The sequence below is a fragment of the Coenobita brevimanus genome, chromosome 51 (assembly GCF_032717465.1).
Source record: "Coenobita brevimanus isolate Jiangsu-jjx chromosome 51, ASM3271746v2, whole genome shotgun sequence".
NCBI lineage: Eukaryota > Metazoa > Arthropoda > Malacostraca > Decapoda > Coenobitidae > Coenobita > Coenobita brevimanus.
In genome coordinates, this window is record NC_137004.1 from 41,664,805 (window position 1) to 41,671,061 (window position 6,257).

Genomic DNA, 6,257 nt, shown 5'->3' on the forward strand with positions numbered 1-6,257 from the left:
TGTGTGTGTGTGTGTGTGTGTGTGTGTGTGTGTGTGTGTGTGTATCTGTTTGTACTCTTCAAGGATCCTACCCACCAGGTTGTAAAAGTGAAAATAAAACTAGGATTATTATGAAGGTGATAACGCAGTGAGCATCAAAAACTTAGAATAAAAAGAAATACGAAAAATAAAGCAGGATTTGGATGATTATGAAGATGACGATAAGGCAGAAAAAAAAAATTGCTAAAACATCCATCCATCCATCCATCCGTCCATCCATCCATCCATCCATCCATCCATCCATCCATCCAGGAGCTTAGATCTAAGGCCCCGAGCTAAACTATTCAGTCAAGTCACATAAGGTGAGGGCGTAACAAAGTAAAACACACACACACACACACACACACACACACACACACACACCCATCCTCTGGCCAAACACCTGGACTGACCTCACTTCACCTCATCCGTGTCATCGTACCTGTCTGATCACCACCAAAAAAAAAAAAAACAGCCATCACCTCACCCAGACACTCGACTCAGACTTCATTTTTGTCTTCCAGTTTGTCTGATCCCCTCCAGCACTATCTCACTCTTCAATACGCCAGTTCTCATCATTACACACTCATCATTTCCTCAGCACATAGTTCCTTCATCATTACACACTCATCATTCCCTTAGCACTTGGTTTCGTGATCATTACACTGTCATCATTCCCTTACCACATGGTTCCTTCATCATTACACGCTCATCATTCCCTCAGCACCTGTTTCCTCATCATTCCACACTCATCATTCCCTTAGCACTTTGTTCCCTCAGCATTACATTGTCGTTATTCCTCACCACTTTGTTCCCTCATCATTACACGTTCATCATTCCCTCAGAAGTTGGCTCCCACGTCATTACAGTCATCATTCCTCCTCACTTTGTTCCCTCATCATTACATGCCCATCATTCCCTCAGCACTTGGTTCCACGGGACAGCCCCAAATGAGGGACCACAGGCACAATTACGCGACCCGAAGCCACTGCCGTAATTCCAGACATGAAACGCGTGCGAGTGACGCTGAGAATTTGACCTTGTGTGCTGCCGGCGTTAACAGGTGGGTGGAAAGGTAGGGAAGGGCGTGAATTAGGCCCACCCACGCAAAATTAGATTAGAAGAAGGAAAAAAAAAAATCATCGATGCAAAGTCACCGAGTTAGAGAAAATTTCAGGCCTCATTTAAAGAGAGAAAATTAAGTGAAAAAATTAAACCCAGGAAAATTTGTCAGGGAGATATAAAAAAAAAGTTATAGCGACTCAAATAAAGCCAACAAAAGTCATGTCAACCCACGCAAAGCCAGAACTACATCAGGGGAAACCCACGCAAATTTGAATGCCAGAGAGAGAGAGAAAAAAAGAACCCTCACACACGCCAAGCCAGAAGCAAGCCAGGCCAACCCACGCAAAGCCAGATGTCAGGAGAAAAACATAGGGCCTCACGCAAAGCCAGAGAATTCCTGGTGACGACAGCGCCTTCGTTTGTGGGGGGCATTTTCTTTTTAACCTTCAGTGGGATTTTTTTTTTTCATAGTCCACAAAGTAGCTCCGACAAAGAAAGGAATGCTAGTTATACGCTTACGTTCCCCCTCCCTCCCTCTCCAAATTACCTTTAATACTTGAAATTATTACACACACACACACACACACACACACACACGTTAGTAAAATGGAGGAATCTGCGCATGCATTCTGTGGCACATGTTATGACCCTCACCCAATTTGGCATACTCTCATTTACACCCTCATGCTCTGGACAACTCTAGGCTCTATTCCAGCTAATGCCAGACGATTATAGTTAGCTGGGAGTGGGTCATCGGAGCCATAACGAGTAAAAGTTAGCCGACAGCCTCCTACCAGCATTGTGTTTACGAATAATCCCATTTCTTCCTGGACGTCTGAGAGCTTTCATCCTTCATTCTGCTTTGTTATGTCTTTCCTTTGGCTATCCCTCCCGTATAGTAATTTTTTGTGTGTCCCAGCCTACATCGCCACAGTGTCAAGGAACTTTTGAGAGTGACAGAACCTTGAAACCTACCCCCCCTCCTCCTCCGGGATATGGACCACTCTTAGTACTTTGTTCCAGACGATTTTATTCATCTGAGAGTCAGCCATAGGTACAGTTGCGGACAGGCATTTTGCTCCACTTCTATGACGCATAATTATGAAACGCTTACGTATTATCCTGAAAAGTTTCCTGAATTCCAATGAGCGCATCACTGGGTTTCAAAAGTTACTGTTCACCCTCGTGTTATTTATCGTAATGTTCTTCGATATTAGTGTTCGCAGAGGTACCTGAGAGTGTCAGGTGCGCCTTGGGTTTTCTTGGTAACTCTCACTTAAACCATTTGGCGGAATAAGAAACCATTTCCGACATGAAACGCGCGTAGGTCGAGAAATGGGCTTCGTGTTAGGCTTCCGTTATAACCCCTTCAGTTTTTACGCCTTTTTTCATATTTTTGCGATTTCCAAACAGAAGAATATAAGGGAGGATAACTGCAGTATAGGCCAGTAGGCTCATGCTAAGCAGCTCCTACAAGAGTGTGAAGAAACTACTAGAATTAGACAAGGGTAGCAGTAATGAAGACTCTCTCCCGTCGACAAAGACCTGCATCAAAACAGGTAGAAAAATGTAAACACACACACACACACACACACACACACTCACAGTATTGAAAAAACTGCCCTGGATTTTTCATAGGAAAGTGAGAAAGGAGAAGAGAGACTATCGTAGTGAAACCTGGAATGGAAAAAGAAGTCATTACATTCACCTCGAGAGAGACTATACGAAATGGAGGGTTTTGATAGAGCCTTCATTAACCCCTTCACTGCTAGGCTGCCGTCCTAAGATTTCACATGATCGGCTGGTAATAGTAAGAATGAAAAAGAATGAAATATGTGACATCCTTGAGTTGAAGAGGTTGATGGAGGTTGTCTGTAGCGTCTTTATTGAGGTGCCCTTCTTGAGCTGAGGAAATTCGCTTGGAGATAACAAGAATAAAGTAAGATGAAGAAGGAGGAGGAAGAGGAGGAGATGGAGGAGGAGGAGGAAGGAGAAGAAGAAGAGGAGGAGGAGGAGGAAGAGGAAGAAGAAGAAGAGGAGGAATTATCTTAGTGGATAGGGTTAAGACCGCCCTTGGTTTTTTGTTTTAACTGGAGGTACCCAAAGCAGAGGAAGACCTGAGATTCCTGCGTATCGACCACACGAGGTCATTAAGTCGGTGATGATGGTATATGAGGCTAATACCATCTCTCCTGCGCCGGTCAGACTGTACGACTCAATTTGTTCCCTTTCCCTCCCCTCATGTCCCTGTCCACTCAGTAGTACAGTTTGGGAACCTGGATGTAAAGCAACTACTCTGGGTTATTCTATGGGATAATATTGACCTAGAACTGATAATTTGCCATACTGTCCCTCGTGTTGACGATAGGTGCATATTAGTCCCTTTTTCCATGCCAAGACTCAAGCTGAAGGAACAAGATGGCAATGAATGGGGAGGGTCAGAGAGGGAGTAGAAGGATTTTTTTTTTTCTTCGAGTGTTTATGTGTATTTTAGAAGTCTGTGTGGTTTGAGAGAGAGAGAGAGAGAGAGAGAGAGAGAGAGAGAGAGAGAGGTCCTAGTGGTAAGTGACGGGGTTAGTGTACACGAGACCAGGATTATGATTGGCCCTGTACGTAATGTGGACAGAGTGTTTGTAGATGCATGTGTGTGTGTGTGTGTGTGTGTGTGTGTGTGTGTGTGTGTGTGTGTGTGTGTGTGTGTGTGTGTGTGTGCATGATGGTGTGACTGTGGTTTGTGTGTGGACGTGTTTAGTGTGCGTGGATGTGCATTAAGGTTTGTGTGGTGAAGTTAATGGTGTGAGGATGTGAGGTGGCCATCCTGCCTCTTCCCCTTACCCTACCCTTCTTTTGCCTTCCTTCCCTCTCTGCCCCTTTCCTCCCTTCCTTCCCTCCCTGCTCCCTTCCTTCTTCCCTCCCTGCCCGTTACCTCCTTCCCTCCCTGTCTCTTTCCTCCTTCTCTCATTGCCCCGTACTTAATCGGGCTGAAATACGCAAAAAATGACGTAATCGAGCTGAAATACGCAAAAAGAAATGACGTAATAGGGCTGAAGATTTTAGCTACACCCGATCCATACCTCCTTCTCCCCTCTCCCCACCTCACCCCCCGTCACCCCTCTCCCCACCTCATCCCTCACCCCTACTGTCATCTCCCTCCTCCTGCCTTCCTCCAGATAAATCCCGCTAAACTAAGTGATAATTATGTTTTGAATCAGAATTAATAATAAAACAAGGATATTGCTGACATCGGTAAAAGTGATCCTTCAGTATTGTCGTTGTTGTGTTAATCTTTCGTTACAGCTCAGCATTCAAGATGGAGAGATGGCAGTTTAGGCTGTGAAGAGAGTATTATAGTGCAACCTCATCATGTTTAACTACCCTGTGTGTGTGTGTGTGTGTGTGTGTGTGTGTGTGTGTGTGTGTGTGTGTGTGTGTGTGTGTGTGTGTGTGTGTGTGTTTTATTCTTCCTTCGTATCTTCCGTGCAAACGAGTTCCACCTATCTTTTCATGTGTGTGTGTGTGTGTGTGTGTGTGTGTGTGTGTGTGTGTGTGTGTGTGTGTGTGTGTGTGTGTGTGTGTGTATTAACTCCATGCACCTGCACATCCACCCTTGCCGTCCAATTGCACATCTTTTCCCTTGTTCCATCATCGCCGTCAGGATTTTTACACTCTCTCTCCTGTCGGTGTTGCGCCTCGACTAATTTATCTCCTCCCCTTTGTTGACCTGTAAAGCCATCATTCTTTCCATGTGTGTCTTTTTCCACCGCATCACTTCCCTTATTCCTTTCCCCTCTTATCATTTTCCCCTCTCCCCTTTCTCTCGCGCTCTCCCATCTTTCATGACTTCTTTTAATTACAGGGCAAACAGGTATGCGCTTCCTTTTTACCCACACTCTTATATCCTCGCCTTTGTGCTGCGTGAGGTATCGTTGTGGTGATGGCTTGCCTCTCTCTCTCTTGGGAGGGCTTGTAGTTACTATTGATAATGATGGATAGTGTGTGTTTCATGGTCTGACTCGCCTTTTGTATCTTCAGGCGTCATCTTTTTGTTCTTCTTCTGTTCTTCCGTTTCTCCTCTGAGGCGGATGTTAGATTGATAATTGGATAGCGTGTGCTTCCTCGTTTGATTATTTTTTATCTTTTTTATTTGCGTGTCATCTTTCGTTCTGTTCTTCCTCCGCTTCTTTAAGGAGGATGTTATTAATAAAGATGATTATGGTACGTTCCCTCATTTATCTTTTCTTTCCCGGTGTTATCCTTTATTCTGCTTTCCCTTATTCTCCTCTCCGTCCCATGTTCTCTACTTCTCCCTCCCCCTCCACCTCCTTCCCTCTACTTCTCCCATCTTTTACTTCCCTCTTCTTCCTTCTCTCATCTCCATCGTCTCTCTCTTCCTCCTCTACTTTCCTCTTCTCTCCATCTTAGGACCGGATTTTCGTGACCGTAGGAAGCTCCCTAATTCATCTTCCTTACCAGCTTATTTCTGATTTGTGGCACGTTAATATGCTCTTCTCTGTTATTTATATGAACGATATTACAAAGGCAAATAACAGACAGGAGAATACCAAGGTGTAATATGCAAAGTAATTCACTAGGGAAGAGTTTATTTCTTCATCTGGCACGTCATTATTCCCTTGTTTAATATATTTGCAAACTGTGTCGATATTATAAGAACAGACGTAGCATATAAGAGAATGCCAAGGTGTAATGTGCACAAAAAATCGCTAAGGGAAATTTGTACCAGAACGAACACTCTATATCAGAGATGTGAACGTGAACTTAACTCTTGCACACTACTACTACAGCTGCCGCGTAAACTTGCCCAGGTGTTTAGTTGGTCTGCGCCTTAATTCTCGGAAGAACATGCGATAATTTCCTGCCCTAATCAAGACCTGTCATTTTCAGGAAGAACAAGGGACACGACGAATCTAAGCTTCCCCTTGCACATACCCGCCTTCAAAAACAAAATGTAGTTACGAGAGGCAGGTGACCGCACAATATCCGTATGCGGGTATAATTTCTTTCATTGTTTTTTCATCTCATCCCTGGCCAGTGACTGGATGCGTGATATTCCGCCGCTCCGCTGAATGACGTAGTGACTCGTGGCTGCAAGTCTTGCAAAAAAGCTGCAGGTCTGTCCTCTCTATCATACAGTCGTGAGAGGGAGTCCTGCAGCC